The sequence below is a fragment of the Tiliqua scincoides genome, chromosome 6 (genome assembly GCF_035046505.1).
Source record: "Tiliqua scincoides isolate rTilSci1 chromosome 6, rTilSci1.hap2, whole genome shotgun sequence".
NCBI classification, from domain to species: domain Eukaryota; kingdom Metazoa; phylum Chordata; class Lepidosauria; order Squamata; family Scincidae; genus Tiliqua; species Tiliqua scincoides.
The window spans coordinates 17,410,372-17,428,057 of NC_089826.1; the positions used below are offsets into that span (position 1 = coordinate 17,410,372).

At 42.4% G+C, this 17,686-nt stretch overlaps 1 pseudogene; it reads right to left on the minus strand.

Moving 5' to 3' along the window:
- Positions 1-13,479: 13,479 nt before the first annotated feature.
- Positions 13,480-13,599, minus strand: LOC136656368 (5S ribosomal RNA; annotated as a pseudogene).
- Positions 13,600-17,686: the final 4,087 nt, after the last annotated feature.

The following is a 17,686-nucleotide window of genomic DNA, read 5'->3' on the forward strand; positions in this document are numbered from 1 at the left end:
ATGGTATTATTCATATATACAAATTTTCCAAAAGGTTTCCAAAATTTTGGCCACTACTAATATCACCTGTCTGAGAGTGTCACCCAGTGTGGTCCGCACCCGCTGGTGACGCCACCACACGCACTTGACACAGGGCTCATGCAGTGGCACGTTGAAACAATGGAGACTTCCCTGAAATAAACAGTTTTTCAAAGGACTCTCAAACACTCTGTATCACAACTTAATTTTTATGCAGCCCTTTCCAGTTGTGTGCCTGAATGTTTTATAGAGCTAAGTTACACAACTGAAGTACTAAGTAATAAATAATTGCAGGGGAAGTGAGAAAGCAAGAGATGCACAATCAAGAGATGGGGAGAAAAAGACATGTTTGCTGCCGAAATTTGAAATGTAGTTGGCAAGCTGGCAAAGCAGAGAACCAGAGGAAAGCTCTTCCAAATAGCAGAAACTGCAGTAGAGAAGCCTCTTGAAGTGGTCATTGTGTGCAGTGATGATGTGTACAGACAAAGGAGTTGGCAAGCAAATATTTTAACATCTTCACAAGCCCCCAATGCAACCTCATTCAAAGGATAGGGGCAGCCCAATCCTATCTAGCTGACACAGTGGGGCCACCCACTGTACAGTCCACGCTGTATCCAGCACTGGAACTGAACAGGCTGGAGATCTCCTTGGAGTAAGGCAACACTTATTCCTGTTTGTTCAGTGGCGGACCTCCTCAGCCCCATGCCCCACGCCCCACGCAAAGGTCTGCGATTGCACCCCCATGGGAAGCAGCCGTCTCCCATGTGCAAATCTGCCCCACCACTTACCTGAAGTTTACAGAGCCTTGTGCGACCACAGGCTGCTTCAGGGAAGCTTCCTGAGGCTTCCCCGATGCTTAAAGTAACTGTGCTTCTGGAAAAACGGAAGCAGTTTCTGACCCCATTGGGAGCTTCAGAGAGGCTTCCATGGGATCCTAAAGGGACACAAGGTTCCAAACCTGGGGCATTTGCCCCGTCCACAAAACAGGAGGTCCTGCATGTCAGTGAGGTGCATAGTGAGGCACCTTTGAGGTGCACAGTTTTATACAGATTAGTTTTTGTAACCCATGTCAAAATGAAACCCATGTCAAAAGTAGAAATACAAAAGTAGAAATACAATTTCTATTTTTTAAAATTTAAAATAAATACCACAACAGTGCAATGGGATATAATTAATTATAAATTCTTATGAAAAATTTGTATTTCAGTTAGCCTTGCCTAGGGCACAAAAGAGCCTGGCACTGGCCCTGGCTGCAACACATGCAGGTTTAATGTGAAAGCTCCTTTTTTTTGCGCAGAACATCTAAGACCTTGTTCTTGTTCTGTCAGTTGAATATAGATCCTGGATGGACTAGTGTATGATTAACCCAAGGCATCTGGATCAAGGAGCAGATTTGTTGCACACATTACAAAGAACTCAGCTATGAGATCTACATGGTACAATGAAACAGTCTGAGTATAGTTTCAGTACTAGGTCATCTGCTGTTTCTGTGTAGGCTTCAAAGTGGCCTGTGAAGTTCTTTTTTCTCCTTTGCCTGGCTGAAGCTTTCTAAATAATTGCCCCTGTGATTAGTGTTGGACTGTCCGTTGGTTCTGGGTCAAATCTTTTCCTTTTTTTCTTTCGGTATTCAAATAAGAATGTTCAGAAAATGACATTATTATGCTCCAAATAAGGCTGAATAAAACACTCCATACTCTTAAATTATCTGAGCTAGTCCCCTCTGCAATTAAAGCTGGTCATAGCTGACCTGTTCTTTATTAAACATTAATCCTGGACTGCCACTTAGTGCATCAGTGAGCTCAGGATTGGATCTCATTCTGAACCAACCCATGCTGTGCTCTTAAGCAGTGAAGTGGGAGAAACGCTGTCTGCATCTGACTCAAATTGGCAATTGTAATGCGGAGATGGGCACATCCTTGGAACGCTAAATTAGAAAGGGACTAGTCGCGGTTTGTTGCCATTGGCAGGGTCTCACACATGAAGTCCTGCTTTTTACCAGTAACTTTGCAGCATGGATATCTTTTTTTGGGAACCGCTGTTAAGTGCTGAAGCGTTGAATTGTATATTAGTGGATAAAATACAGATGGCAAAAGCCTTCTTCCATGCAGTGTTCTAAAAACTCAGCGTTTTATGTGGTCTGATTCTGACACCTGAAGAATCTGAACATTTATTAGGCATGGCAATTAGGCATGGAGAAAATGGTATCCTGGTTTGGATTTTGCTATTTTCGTGCTTCTTCCCTCTTTTCCTAGGTTGCTTCTCTTACAGTTCAAACCTAGGCATGTCTACTCAGAAGTAAACCCCATTGAGTTGTTTTTTTCCCCACAACAGAGCTTGGGCTCAAGACAATTTAGTACCAGGGCAAAAATTCAGAATGGTAAATATATCATAACAAACTGAATAAAGGACAATTTGCTGCCTATCAAGGGCACTTTCTGGGCACAAAGCCTATTGAGTGGCTGAAAGTGGCTGGCAGGTATGAAGTTTGGGGGCAATTGGTAGGCCAGAGAGGAGGCTTTCTGGTAAACTCTGTTCACCTGGGGGAAGGATTGCTATGGGTGCTGAACCTCTCTTGTGTGCTGGGGTTTGGCCCGCCTCTGTAAGCCTATCTTACTTACCGGAAACAAACACCTCTACTTATAGGTAGCCCTTGAATCAGCTCTTTTACCCAAAGTGCAAGAGAGATAAAGAGTCGGGAAAAGAGTCATGGGCAGTTGATTCATTTTTCTACAACTTTCTCTCAAATATTCAGGAGTTCCTCTGCGAGGATAACTGACTGAGTAACTAGAAACTTTGGGAGGTAAAAACGGGTGTACTCACTGGAAGCATTAGCAATGAATATGGTGTGATGTGGGAAAAGATGTGATCAGGCTTTTTAACGTGTGTGTATGAGCTTTTTTAAAAAAACGTATTAGTCACCTCATATGTACGTCTGCTTTGAAGATCCTGATTGCTTTGAAGATCCTGATTCCCTGGAAGAGACTCTGAAAGAAGAGACGTTTAACCTACATCACTTCCTCTGAAGTCCACCTCTGAACTGCTGTAATTCCTGGTGATTCCTGGTGAATTTACTGGGTGGCAGAGGTGGAAATGGGAAGCAGCAGTGGTGGATGGGCAGTGTCACTTCTCTTAGTAGTAAGTGGCTGGAGCTGGAGCTTTAATTTCTCCAAAATGCTCCTGATGTAGCTTCACTCCAGGGCAATGGTCTGGAACCAAGGGAGGGTCAAGGACTTAAAATTAAGCTGTTCTGGTGAAAAGAAGGGAAGACAAGCTTAAAGGACCCAGTCACAATATATCAAACTGAACCACTGGACTATACCAGTCCCAATACTGGACTGTCCTGAGCAGCTGATGGGAAAGGGAGACCAGTCGTGACCTTTAAAGAAATGTTATATCAGTGTATGATAGGACGCTTGTGGCTTGCTTGACTGTGATTAGCTGAAATTAGCTGAGTTAACTAACAAAGTTTGACTGCTCTGTCCCTTTCAGATATTATTAACAGACCTGTATTTTTATACAATACAATATACAATTTTTATACCATCCGTTTAACCTTCATTCCTCCAATTGGCATGTCACCATGAGATGACAGGCTTGTATTAGATACTTGTATTAGATAATTAGATTGCCAGTTGGGCATGTATTATTAACCATATCAGGCAGCTGGATGGGGGCAGCCAAATAGTATATCAGACTGCAGTCATTACAGTGAGTCAGGATAACATTTGATTTACTGCTGCTCAAACTCTTCTAGGAGACAGAAGAGTCCTTGAAAGTTTGATCACATCTGATCTGAAACTTTTGTGCTTAATATTGCCAGATGTGATTCCCCCCCCCCCACCATTAGCAATGAGTCAAGCATTTGATAGAAGCAGCCCAGCATAATAGCGCTGCTAGCAAAGCTTTATATTTGGCTAGATTGGAATGATGACTAATAAAACCCATTTCTTTCTCTCTTTCTTTCATTATTCCTTCCCACCAACCCCCGCCAAGTCCCTTCTCATTAAAAGTATTTATTGGACTAGTAGCATTATCTGGTCTAGGGAGGCTGAGCTGAGCAACTTAATGAGAGCGCAAGCTAGGCTTTTGCTGCTATTCATGCATAGGTATATTGCATGCAGTGCAGCTACTGGAAAGATATGTCCTTATGTCTCAAAACAGGGACAACAATGGATGGATCAGAATGGTCTGTCTGAAAGCAATACCATTATGATGTTCACTGTGCCAGTAACTAAAATTGATCACATAAGGTAGATACATGCACAGTCTATTGAAACTATTTTGAGGCATCTCTTTGAAATTAAAAAACAAACAGCTACCTATTTATGCACTTACAAAATGTGATGATGTGCTATATGACTGAAAACATTGCACATTAATTATTGCCACTGGCATGCACTTGCACTGACATTTGCAATGTCATTTGCACTGACATTTGCCCTTTGCTTTTTTAGCCTCTGGCAGTGATAAATAAAATATACTACAGCAACATTTATCTGCATATTCTGTTGAGATAATTATGTACCCATTAGATCCTTAGGTGAATTAAAATGTGTATATACACACACAGAGAGAGAGAGAGAGAGAGAGAGACAGAGAGAGACACAGAGAGAGAGAGAGACGGGGGGGAGAGAGCTGTCAAGTTTTCTTTAAGTCTGAATATGCCATAACTCTATATATCCAAGCTCTTAAATGAAAATGTATTCATAGTTCTGCAACTGGACCCAAAGACCTGAGTGTATTAAGCAGGGGGGGCCAAGATGGCAACAGAGTAACATCTTCCAGACTCAGCTCCCGTTTGCCTTCAAATAATTGGAGCCACAAACATGATAAATAAAGATTCGACCTCAGTTAAAGGAAGGAAAAGATTGTGGAAGAGGCAACATACCACAAACCCTAATGAAGAGAAAGATGAGAGTGAACGTAAGAAGAAACAGCTTAAAATTGATAAGTTCCTCCCTTCCAGCGGAGACAAACAAGTTGTGAGTACTCAGAACGGCAGTAAGACTTGAGGCATTTGCTACAGCTTTGAATGCTGATACAGAGACAGAAAATTGTTTATCTGTACTCCCCAAGAAGATAAAAGGAAAGGAGCACAAAGTTTTAAGGCAAAATGCAAATAATGGAAAAAAAAGAGCGGGTTCCCCTTAATCAGACTAATTGGTCTCTTAACCATATAGGTGATATTTGCTACCTTTGTGCTGAGTCCTTGATCCTCATTATGGGGAATATGGGCTTAATTGAACAACAGTTAGTGTCTCTGAATCAAACTCTTGGAGATTTATTACTTAGAACGCATCAGAGAGATAAGAAAGACGAGGAGGCCTTTGTGAAATTCTTAGGCACCTCCCTTCCCAGCCCGGCTGGAACTCGTCATTTACAGCATGAATTGTCAGGGAAGGTTCAAAGAATGTTCCAAGCTAATCAGATTGTAATCTGTATCCCTAGAATTGATGCCCGACTTTGGTCATATAAGAAAAGGATACTTATTTCTTTGGAAGAACTACTGAACTGTAGCATATCTCCCTTGGAACTAAAAAACTTCCATTTTCTTCCCTCTTTGGATGATTATAAAAGGCTATTTTTGGATTTTAAATCACCAGAGGTGCCTTTACAACTTTTCCATTCAGAACAGCTATTGAGAAGGCTCAACAAGTCTTTAAAGAACTGGGAGTTAATGCCCTGGTCAGAATCAAAAAATTTCATAATGGCTCTGCTTCACTATCAAAGAACCCAAAAATAGAGGAGGAGGCTGGCTTAGATAGGAATCATAAGCCTCCTCAGGATAAACAAAGCAAGCTGACTGGCAGCCAATTATCCAAACATAATGAACTATTAGCTATAAAGAACAAGCTGGATATGCTGATTGAGCCAGGAGGACAAAATTTCAGAAAACTTTGGGACTTGGAAAGAGAAAGTGATATTCCTAGCTTTGAAGTCTGCCTCTGGATATTCCTAGCTTTGAAGTCTGCCTCTGGAAAATTTTATAGACCTAAATTTTGATCCCATAGATATGACCTTGGAGGCAGATACAGAGTCGGTCAATGCTTTGGGACTGGGTGATGCCTCGCCCCATTTCTCAGCATCCACTGAGGATTCCTTAGAACTCATGAATGTCTGTCCAGGAAAGACATTATCCCTGATATCATTCACAGAGGGTGCAATTTCTATCAGTACCCCCAAAGATCCTTCCTTGACATGTTTGCCACAGGTTTGTACGGCTGGAATAGAGGAAGAAACTCCAGGTGTGCAGGTCTTGGAGACAGAGATGATTCTCTCACAAAAAATAATTCCTGCACCGACAATGAGGCCTCATATCCCTTTAAGGGGAAACTCAGAAGGATTACAAAATTTAGCAAATGCTCAGATGTATACAGATCCTGAGGATGGTTCAGTAGTGAACTCCCAGATAACCTCAGTGTGTCAAGAGGATATACCTATTGCCACAGGGAAATTGGAACATAATTTAAATCCTGAGGCAGTTTACCTTCAAGAGGTTCCTCCCTTGGGAGAGAACCAGCTGACCTCCCCTATTTTCCTGAATGAAGAAGCTCCAGCTGAAGGATCTGAAGGAACAGGAAGCATACCTGTAGAAGATCATGCTCCATCTTTCTCCTCTTGACAGGTAGCAGACCAGTGCATAAACAAAATTAGTTTTATAACTTGGAATGTCAATGGTTGGACCAGCTTATTACTAGACCCTTCCTCTAGAGAATATCTTCTGATATAGTGATGCTTCAAGAAACCTGGATTCCAGGGGATTTGTTCCTTAATGGTTTTAATTCCTACTCGCTGGGAGCAACCCCTGGGGCTGGACATGGAAGATGTAAAGGAGGTCTGGGAGTATTAGTTGCTACATCGCTCTGTGTAACTACAAGGGCACTTCCACCTTTTAAGCATTATGCTATGGCTATAATGCTTCAGTTTACTCGGGGAGCCTTGTTAATTATAAATGTATAACTCCCTCCCCAAAGAAAGAGATCACAGACTAGTATATTATGGACTGAGTTTGAAGCCTATATAACTAATTTACTTCAGTCCCATCCCAATGCATATATGGTCCTAGGAGGAGATTTTAATGCTAGATTGGGCCCGGATGACTACACTCTATACACCCAACAAAAGGCTTACCTTTACCCCTCCACCCCAGGATTAGATGACCTTCTTTTAAAATGAAAATCTAAAGACCCAAAATCTAATTATGCAGGGCTCTTGTTGAAGCAAATGACTATAAGGCTGAATTTGCACATTTTAAATGGTACATTTGGGAAAGATCATCCAGCCGAACTCACTTATTTCTCCGGATTTAGAATGAGCCAGATAGATTACTTTATGGTGTCTACAAACTCGATTCCCTTATTAGAAGATTTGGAGGTTTCCTCTAACCTTTGCAGTGATCATTTACCTGTCTCACTGCTTTTGAAAGTGCCCTGCCTTCAAATAAGGAATACTAAATATTATAACTTTGTGCTACTTCCAGAGGGGGGAACATATGGTCGCACCAAATGGTCCTCAGAAAAGGATTCCGAATTCCACGCTCTATTTGCCTCAGACAGTATGCAAAATTTAAAAAAATCATTCTGTGGAAGCATCTAATCTAGTGGCCACTTTCCGGGAACTGACTAATGAGCTGAAACAGCATCTTAATGTTAAAATATACTCTACCTCACAGCAGCACTATCCAACATCTAAAGGTTGGTTTGATTCAATTTCGAGAGTCAAACTATGGGAAAAGCTGGAGGCCTCTAACATCGACAGACGCTTGCTTTTTCTTATCCAAGCTCTGCATAGGAACACTACTCTCAAGGTGAGATGTAGTACTCAGGGCCACCTTACAAATGCTGTTCCAACTCAAAAGGGGATTAAACAAGGCTGCATCCTGGCCCCATTTCTATTTAATTTTTACATTAACTCCTTGGTGGGCCATTTAAACACCATGGATTTACCATGGATTTACATCCCCCTAGAATTGCAGGGAGACATATATCTGTCCTGCTATATGCTGACGATGCAGCCATTCTGTCAAGGACCCCTATTGGACTATCAAAAAACTAAGATCATGAACTTTGCTAGGAGGCCTAAGTTGTGGTCATGGACTATTAATCATCATAGGATAGAGCAGGTGTCCTACTTTAAATATCTGGGAGTGGTAATACACTCAAGTGGCTCTAGAAGAGTGCATGGAGAGTATGTGACCTTAAATGCCCAAAAGAGCTCTTCGGCCATTATTCAATATATGAAAATGAATGGAGGGCATTATCTCCCTGCTGCCCTCAGGCTATTTTGAGCAAAGACACTGGCTCAGTTATTGTACGGCTCCCAACTTGGGCCGCCCCCAAATATTAAGACATTGGAGAGGGTACAATCAAAATTTCTGAGGGCGGCACTGGAGGTCCCAAGAGACATATCCAATGTCAAGCTACGTTTGGAGACAGGCCAGATTAAAATAGAGGCTAAGATCTGGATAGCCATACTTTCATAGTGGCTCAAACTTTATTTACCAGCTGGTCTTGCACCTCTAGTTTTGTATGATACCTATAAGTCCAGCTGGATATACTTAATAGAACAGAAAATAGCTGCCCTAGGTTTTTCTGTAATAATCTTATTAGATATGGGATATGAATGGGCAAAGGCAGCCATTAAACAACGTATCCTTGATATGGAAAGGCAGAATGATGTTTTCAGCGTTCCCGAATTCTATGTCAGGGAAGACCTTAAATACATTGTTGATGTCCCACACTATCTTGCCCAGCTGGAGAATTATAAGTATAGAAGAGCCTTTACATTGGCCCGCCTCTGAGGACTCCCCTCAGCAGTGTCAGAGGGACGATATAAAAGGATACCTTGGACCCAACGTTTATGTCCCTGTGGATCAGAAGATATAGAAACTACTGAACATGTGCTCTTTCACTGTTCTTTTTACAGGGACGTTCATGCTACCCTTATTACACCATTGCTGATCCATTTTATGGGATATACACAACAACAATATATGAACTTGTTGCTTTCTGGCACAAATCCAGGTATTACTTTAAATATTGCAAGATTCTTTGCTTCAGCAATACGCATCAGGACATTGATACTGAAAGTGGATACTGAATTCAGTAGAGTTGCTGCCTACGATGGGTAGTTGCCTCTGAGAATGGGTGCTGGGTTTGGGTCTTTTTGAAGACAGAGTTTATTTAGCACAATGTTCTAGCTCAATGTTTTAATTGTAATATTTTATCCTTTGTGTACTGATATTTTTAAGTGCACAGTTTTATATTTTATGTACTGGTCTGAGACCATAATAAAAGATTCATTCATTCAGTGTATTAAGCAAAATGGAAGTCAGTGGGACAGATGGAGGGAGTGTAGAAAAAGGGCTTGTAAAGTGCAAGCACCTCTGGCAGGTAGGCAGATGCATGCTTCTGTTGCATACTGGTCAGAGGAGGTCATGAACCCTCTGATATGAATGGATGGAAGGATTCTTCTTTGAAGGTAGAATGGAATATTCCTGCGCCATTTGCTTGCCTTTTTCATATAGATTCATTACATTGGATTGAATCCAAGATTATTGATCAGGCTGCTTACAGTTCTATGGTTGACCACTTACCTGCTCAACCTTTGCCCATCCTGGATGATTAAACCAGCTACATAGGGACAATCTGGATAGATGCTAGAGTTTGTGAATGCCACACTGTTGTGTTGAGAATGCTACCCTGACACACTGTTGAAAGAGATTGTTGCTGTTGTCTGAATTCTACTGGATAAAAAACTTCTCAGGCTTCCATTGCACTACAGCCTGATCCACCCCCCCAAATGGTGAATGGCACTGACACAGCTCCAGCTGCAGTGGCATAGCTAGAGGGGGGGCAAAGCATTAAGTTTTGCAGGGCACCTGACTGTGAACACCTCTGTTTTGCTCCCCCCCATGGTTCCAAAGAGAGGGAAGGGGGGCAAAGAGAGGCCCACTGTGAGGGGCTGCAACACTTAGTGCATTGCACCCCCTCTACCTATGCCACTAGTCAGCTGTATCCCATGGGGGAGTTTCAGCCTCTGAAGGCTTCCTCGGAGTAAGGAAACTTTTGTTCCCATCCTGATTGCCCCTATGGGACTAGAGGGCCAGGGTCTTTTGAGGATTTTTTTTCAAGATGTTGATTTTTAAAGATTTTACATTTTTACCATGGGACATTTCCTATGAAAACCTCTAAATTAAACAAAGCTGAATAACCCACAAGCTGTCTTTTATTACTGCAGAAGTGTAGCTAGACTAGCATATTTTCTGGTTGAAGAAACACAACTATTGGGGCATGTAAATATCCATACTGAACTTTTCAAAGCAATTGCAGAATAATCCCGTTCACGGTCCTCCCATAACCAGGGCACATACCTTCTTCAGCATCATGTTTGTTATTGGTTGCCTCAAGACAAATACTTATCTAACTATAGAGTGTGTAACTATAGAGTGTGTCTAACAACTCTGGGAAAAGAAGAGTTTTGTTCAGGACAATATGGTGCAAGCATAATGTAGCTTAAGTGCAAAATCCTTTAAAAGCAGTCAGAATATTTTAAAAATTGCTTTGACTCCTGAAATGAATCAAGACTTCCTCAGTTTGAAACTGACACCTGCAATGAACTCAGTAGGGTTGCAATCCTAACCAACTTTCTAGCAGTGAAATAAGGGCAATGCAACTCCGAGGTAAGGGAACAAATCTTGCTTTACCTTGAGAAGACCTCCATGACTGCCCTCCAACTCCCTGAAGCATATGCAGCATATGCAGCATATGCCCCATTGGCACAGCTATGCCAGTGCTGGAAATTTGGTTAGCATTGTACCCTAGGTGGTCTTAGTAAATCATTTCCCCTTAATAATAAACTAGCTATCAGCAATTTGATAATAATATTTATTGACATTGGTGGGTTTTTATTTATTTAGCATATGGCATATAATACATGGACATATATCAGTTAGACTAGATCAAATGTCAATGTCCAGTTCATGCAGCCATTCAAGGAAAGAGTTACCTTCATAGAACAAGTCAGACCATGGGCCAGTATACACCCTCAGTTTGCAGCCAGACACAGTGTGGGAGAACCCACAATCACACTGAGGGGTAGATACTTGCCCCCATTTAAACATTGAGTCCTGACAAACACCATGTAGAGTATGGATCCTATTCAAAGTTTTCCACTGCTGACGAGGTAAGTTGAAACCTGGCACCATAAGTGTAGGATCATCTATATATCTACCTGTTTCTGGGTGCTCGGCTGCCCATTTGGCTTTCCATTGGGCATTGATGTTAAAATTGTGTAGATGTTGTGCAAGTGCCAGAGAAGGCTTCCTGCATTTGAGCCTACTGGTTGATAGATGAGGAAGATCAGCATGCACTGGTAAAAGTGGGTTGTTGGTGATTTTTCTGTATTCTTTCAGTCTCCTGTATCTTTCTGTATCCTCTTGTCTCCGTAGGGCTGGTGGTGCTATGTGGCTCAAAACAGGAAGCCAACAGACAGGAGTGTGGGTCTTATACAGCCGCTTATGATCCTCATGGTTTTATTTAATCTGGCATCAATATTGCTAGTATGAAAGCTGTTGAGCCATACTAGAGCACAGTATTCTGCTGCATAGTAGATCAATCCTAATGCTGATGTTCTGAGAGTAGTGGCTGAAGTTCCCCATCTTGTTCCCGTTAATTTCTGGAGTATGTTGTTCCTGGTATTTATTTTTGTGGCCGTGTGTGCGGCCATATTGATTTTTGCGATGTGGCTTATAAGAGAGAGTCCGGTCCAAAGTTACTCCAAGATATTTTGGGTGGGGATTGTAAAGGAGTAGGTTGTTATTTAGATAGACCTTCAGGGTGCATTAGCTAGTTTATTATTAAGGTGGAAGTATGTAGTCACTGTTTTGCTGATACTGGGTATTAACCTCGAGTCAGCAAAAATATTTTCCCAGAATCTTAAGGTCTTCTGACATTGGTGGGTTTTGTATGGGTAATACATGATACATGATAATTGATCATGTAATTCATCATGTAATGTAATCATGTAATGTAATATCATTTAATCATGTAATGTAATCATGGTAATGTAATGTGATCATGTAATGTAATCATGTAATGATCATGTAATTCATGTAATAATTGATCATGATAATTCATCATGATACATGATATCATTATACATGATAATATATGAATGCACACTCAGAAAGTGCTATAAAAATGGTCTCACATGCTTTCCTATTTCCCCCATGGAAAAATATCAGGATTTTGTGACCAGCTCTAACATTTCTGCATGATTCCATCCCAGATGGCCAAGAGCTTCATATATGTATGTATAAGGTACCTTTGCAATCTGTAAAGGCATTCAAATTCTGACAACTCTGGAATGAGATGGTCTGAAAATTGGTTCTTGGGTCTGAAGAGTATGAATGTTGGTAAATCTAGTGCTATTTTGTAACTTAAAACTTTAACTATAATGGTCATAAAAACATTGCAGATTTGGAGAAGTGAAATGCTGTTGATTTATTTTCAAAGGACTGGCAGCATCACTCAGCCCAATCCTATCCAAACCACTCTGTTCGAAGAATGCGTGTTCCACCAGTGGAAGTATCAAATGGAAGCACCTGGATCTAGTGGCATTGCACAATGTTGTCACACTTGCCAATGCTGCAGGTGAGTACAACAAGGCAATTAGCAAAAATGCTGGTGGTCATACAAGCAGGCTGGTGGCAAGGACACCATCCACTGGCGCCAGGTGAATCATTGGTGGGAGAGAGGGGGACAAAGGGGGTATTTCTGGGTGGGGAGAGGTCAGGGATGGAGCTGGAACAGAGGCAGGAGGGGGCAGGATCAGCGGCACTCATTTGCAGCCATATCCTATCCTCCTTCCCTCTCCCTTACTCTTATTGATTCTGTACCAGTGCCCTGCTAGATCACTCCAAAGTCTGAACTACTCCAGCATCTGGCTTCCAACAGTTGCAAATGAGATGCCTCTGGGAAACCCAGAAGCTCAACATGAACCCAATAGCTATAATCTGGTAGCATCTTCCTGCAGAACTTGAAAGTTCCTTGTAGCCATCATAACAACTAACAGATGAGCAGCTCAAGGCTACCAAACTCCCTGATGCAGCAGTGCCAACATGGTGTTCTTGTGGGGGGAGTTTTGGCCTCTGGAAGCCTCCTTGGGGTAAGGGAACATTTGTGCCCCTGACAGCCTGGTGGGTCAACTTGGACCTGCACCAGTGATATTGCTGGTGCAAGTCCATGTGGACCCATAAAGGCAGAGTCTGTGTGCTCTGGCATGTCACCTTTTGTAACAGTCAGAAAGTGTGTTATATTGCTGGAATGCTCATTCCATATCATGCCTTCAGACTTGGGCCACAATTCTTCCTGAATTTGTCTAATCACCATTTAAAGTTCCTCTAATGCTAGAACTTAAATCAACTGTCTTGGCATTGGTGGTTGGCAACCTTATAGTATAAGCCTACAGCACCCGGTATTCCCAGGTGGTCTCCCATCCAAGTACTAACCAGGCCTGACCCTGCTTAGCTTCCGAGATCAGACGAGATTGGGCATGTGCAGGGTAACAGTTGCTATTGAGAGCTCTACTTAATAAGCATTGGTTACCATTTTGTCTTATACATTAAAAAAGTATAGTGTGTAGTGCAGATATTATTTCTGCGCATCAGTGTTTAATGGGAGGTATCCAAGAATTTGGTGGGTAATCATATGTATCAATACATTGCCTTATGTGATCAGTACCAATACCCTTCATCCATCCGCTCATCAGTATTGCTAGTTCTGATTTCAGCATGACAGTTTGGAACATTTTTCCTGTTAGTGTGTCCTCATTTCTCCTGTCAATCACCTTAGCTTCATCTACATTCACTTTTTACTGGTTATTTGTTTTTCTGTTGAATATATTACATAACCAGAAAAAAACATGAATGGAATGGATTATGAGATGCCCAAAATACAAAACACAGTTGCCAGTGTATTCATTGGTACTAGGGTCAGGACCATGTCTCATTCCTTTTATGATATCTGCACTGGTTGCCTGTATTTTGCTGAGCACAATTCAAAGTGCTTGAATGTACCAATGTACCCTTTCATTTTGGACCTAAATTCTTGAAGGACCATCTCTTTTTGTACTAACCTCCCACCCCGTGAGGTCATCAAAGAAAACTCCCTTGCGAATACTGTCCTCCTTCCAAACATGGTTGGCAGTGACTCATGACTGAACTTTCTCCATTGTGGCACCTGGCTTGTGGAACTCCTTTCCATTGGAGGATAGGATTGCTCTTGCTGTGGTGGCACTCCATAGGGGGATTGACACCCCAATCCTATTGTTGTTGGGGAATCAGATGCTCTTGTGGGGTTCTGATCCCTGGAGAATTTACATACTGGAGACAAAAGCAGCTTATGCCTTTAATCTTTATTCTTTATTTTTATTTTTCTTAATCTTTTTCTTTATTTTTAAGAGCAATTACCTGATGCACAGGCCAACACATCTGGCTCAGGCCAGCTATGAAGGAATGCACACCTTAACAAAGGTATCCAAAGCTTTTATACCTGTTAAACGTATTTATTATATATTCATAAAATAAGTCAAACTCACCACCTTATTTAGCACTTCACTTGTTTTATATATTAACAAGTGAGTATGTAATAAATATTTAACATGTGTACTGCACTTGTTTTTCACAATACCTTAACCCAGGGGTGCTCAACACATCAATCCCAATCTACTGGTCGATCCCGAGGCAAAATGAGTTGATCGCAGCACCCTTAGTCTACTCTAGACTAAGGGCTTCGCGATCGACTCATTTTGCCTTTAGCTGCTAAAGGATTGGGCTTGACTTTGCAGGACAGCCCTCACTAATCAATTGCAGAGCTCTAGATAGACCTCTCCCAACCGGGCCACGTGGGAGCAGGGAGGTTGCTTCGGGGGCAGCAGGCAGGCTGAGGATTTCTGCCCTTTGCATCACCAGCTCGGGCTCTTGCGATGGCTCAGCTTCAGGCGCGCTTCTTCACCGATGACACGAGGTACGTGTGGGAAGGAGCCTGGCTGGGGCTGCAGTGCTAGCCACTTACACAGGAGTAAGCCCTGTTGGCTCTAATGGGGCTTTCTTCTGAGTAGACATGCATAGGATGGGGCTCTGGCTTCATGGAACTAAAACTGAGCCCAATTCAGTCTCAATGGAACTGCGAGGTTGTTTTGTACCATCACTTCACACTTCCCTGGAGGTGAATCCTTTGAACACAGATTTACTTCTGAGTAAACATGCAGAAAACTGTACTGTTAATCGCTTTTTTTCCCCCTATAACTTTTTCTTTGTATCCCCCTGTGCATCTGTTTGCTAAATGCAGACACTTTATGCATCTGATTAAACGGGCTTTGGAGCCCAATCCCATGCATGTCTACTCAGAAGTACATCTCATTATAATCAATGGGACTTGCTCCCAGGAAAGTATGGATAGGATTGCAGCCCTACAACACAGTCCTATGCTTGTTCTACCCTGAATTAAATTCCATTATAGGCAATGGCGCTTACTCCCAGGTAAATGTGCATAGGATCAATCCTATGCCTGTCTACTCAGAAGTAAGTCCCATTATAGTCAATGGTTCTTACACCCAGGTAACTGTAGTGGAGCTAAACAAGGGTTGGGCTTGACTTTGCAGGGAAGGCTTGGAGCAGAACTTCGGTTGTGCCTTGGAGAACCTGAGGAGCGTCTCCAGAAGGGCTCGGGAGCAGCCCGGGACTGTCTGGAGGAGTTGCTTGGGGCCACTCAGAAGTGCCGCTGATGCAGGCTGGTGGCAGCCTCCGGATGGGGGAGTTCAGCAGCGATTGAGAGATGCAGGTGCCCAAGGCTTCAGTCCTCTCCTCACTTACCCAGGAGTAAGCCCCATTGACTAGCATGGGACTTACTTCTGAGGAGACAGGCTTAGGCTTGGGCACACAAACTGCAATCCTCTCCTCACTTACCCGGGAGTAAGCCCCATTGACTAGCATGGAGCTTGCTTCTGAGGGGACATGCAAAAGATTGGGCTCTAAAGCAGGGGTGCTCAAACTTTCAACTTTAGGGATGCTGGACCTTTAACAAGTGTATAGAAGAGAGAATTTCAGCAGGTGCAACTTGTCATCCCACAGATGACAAGCTGCACCTGCTGAAATTCTCTCCTACACAATTTTAAAGGTCCAGGATCCCTAAAGTTGAAAGTTTGAGCACCCCTGCTCTAAAGCTCCTATCCACACTTACCGGAGAGTAGTCCCCATTGACTAGCATGGGACTTACTTCTGAGTAGACACCATAGGGTCGGGCTCTGAGGTTGCAATTCTGTCCACATTTACACAGGAGTAAGCCCCACTGACTATAATGAAATTTAAAAAAAACTCTGGTAGATCTTCGGGCCTTGCTGGGTTTCAAAGTAGCTCTCCAGCCAAAAAAGTATGAGCACCCCTGCCTTAACCTGTGCAAAAATCATTGTTTTTAGTTTTACATTTCTCCAAAACGACATGATTTCCCCAAAATGACATTTCTAAAGCTTGTTAGTATCTGACAATATATCACCTCTGCTTACTTATACAGCTTGGTGCAGCTCATGGACAAGATATATAGTTTGCTAAATTGATAAAACAAGTTCAAAGCACTAAGTAAGAATATCTTCAGCTAAATTTTTCTAGCTTGTAACAACAAAAAATACACAGAGACTACATGGATTTGATAAATCTATAAGGAAGATAGCAACCAATTGCATATGAATATAGGGTCATCCAGGGCACTCTGGGCCTTTATTTCTTTGACACAGGGTTGGCACGTTGGATGCAGGGCTGCAATTCAGGGCCAACAGTGCAATGTCCACAGCATCCAACACTCTACCCTGGTGGAGAAGCTGGTTGGTATGGGTGGGAAGGGGAAAACTTACTGAAGCATCTTAGCTGTGGCTTAGTCCCTATGGGACACCTCAGAACTACTTGTTCCCTTATCCAGAGGGGAGTTCCTGGGCTTACCCCCAGTAAGGATGCAGTGTGTACTCAGGTGGTGTGGCTCAGGTGGTGTGCAGTGCGTACTCAGGTGGGGGGGGTTAGAGACGATTGGACTGTAAGTCACCAACACTTCTAGAAAATGTTATCTGTGGATGAAACTTGTTCAGGTGAGTGTTTTTGAGTTTTACCACTTGCCCCACTTGCCAGTGGGGTTGCAAAACTGGGGTCTCATTTCAGCTCAGCTCAAGGAAAATATTTGAGGTGCTTAATATGCAAGGGTGCTCTTGGGATTGGTGGGTATCTTGAGAACAGTCCTCTGGTGTGTACATCCCCTGAACTAGGCATTGAATCTCATTTATGTTCCTTGGTTTGGACAGTTGCCTATTCTGTTAGGAAACATTGGCCACTGAGGTGATGGCCACTTCCGCATAGCACAGCTAGAGTTCTCCACAGCTCCTCATTGACTTCAACTGATATCTATACAGTTACTTTAACTTTGAACATCAGCCAAGAACTTCCCCTCTGTTTTTTCCCATGAGTTGCTTAGAACTCTGGGAGATGAAATTCTCCAGAGCTAGTTTGCAAAACTGATGTGATTGGCATCCCCAGATGATTTTGGTGAAACTAAGAAACCAAAAATTTATTCTCTGTAATCCTACAAAGAAATTGCAAAAAAAAAGACGCAAGAGTCACCCTTAA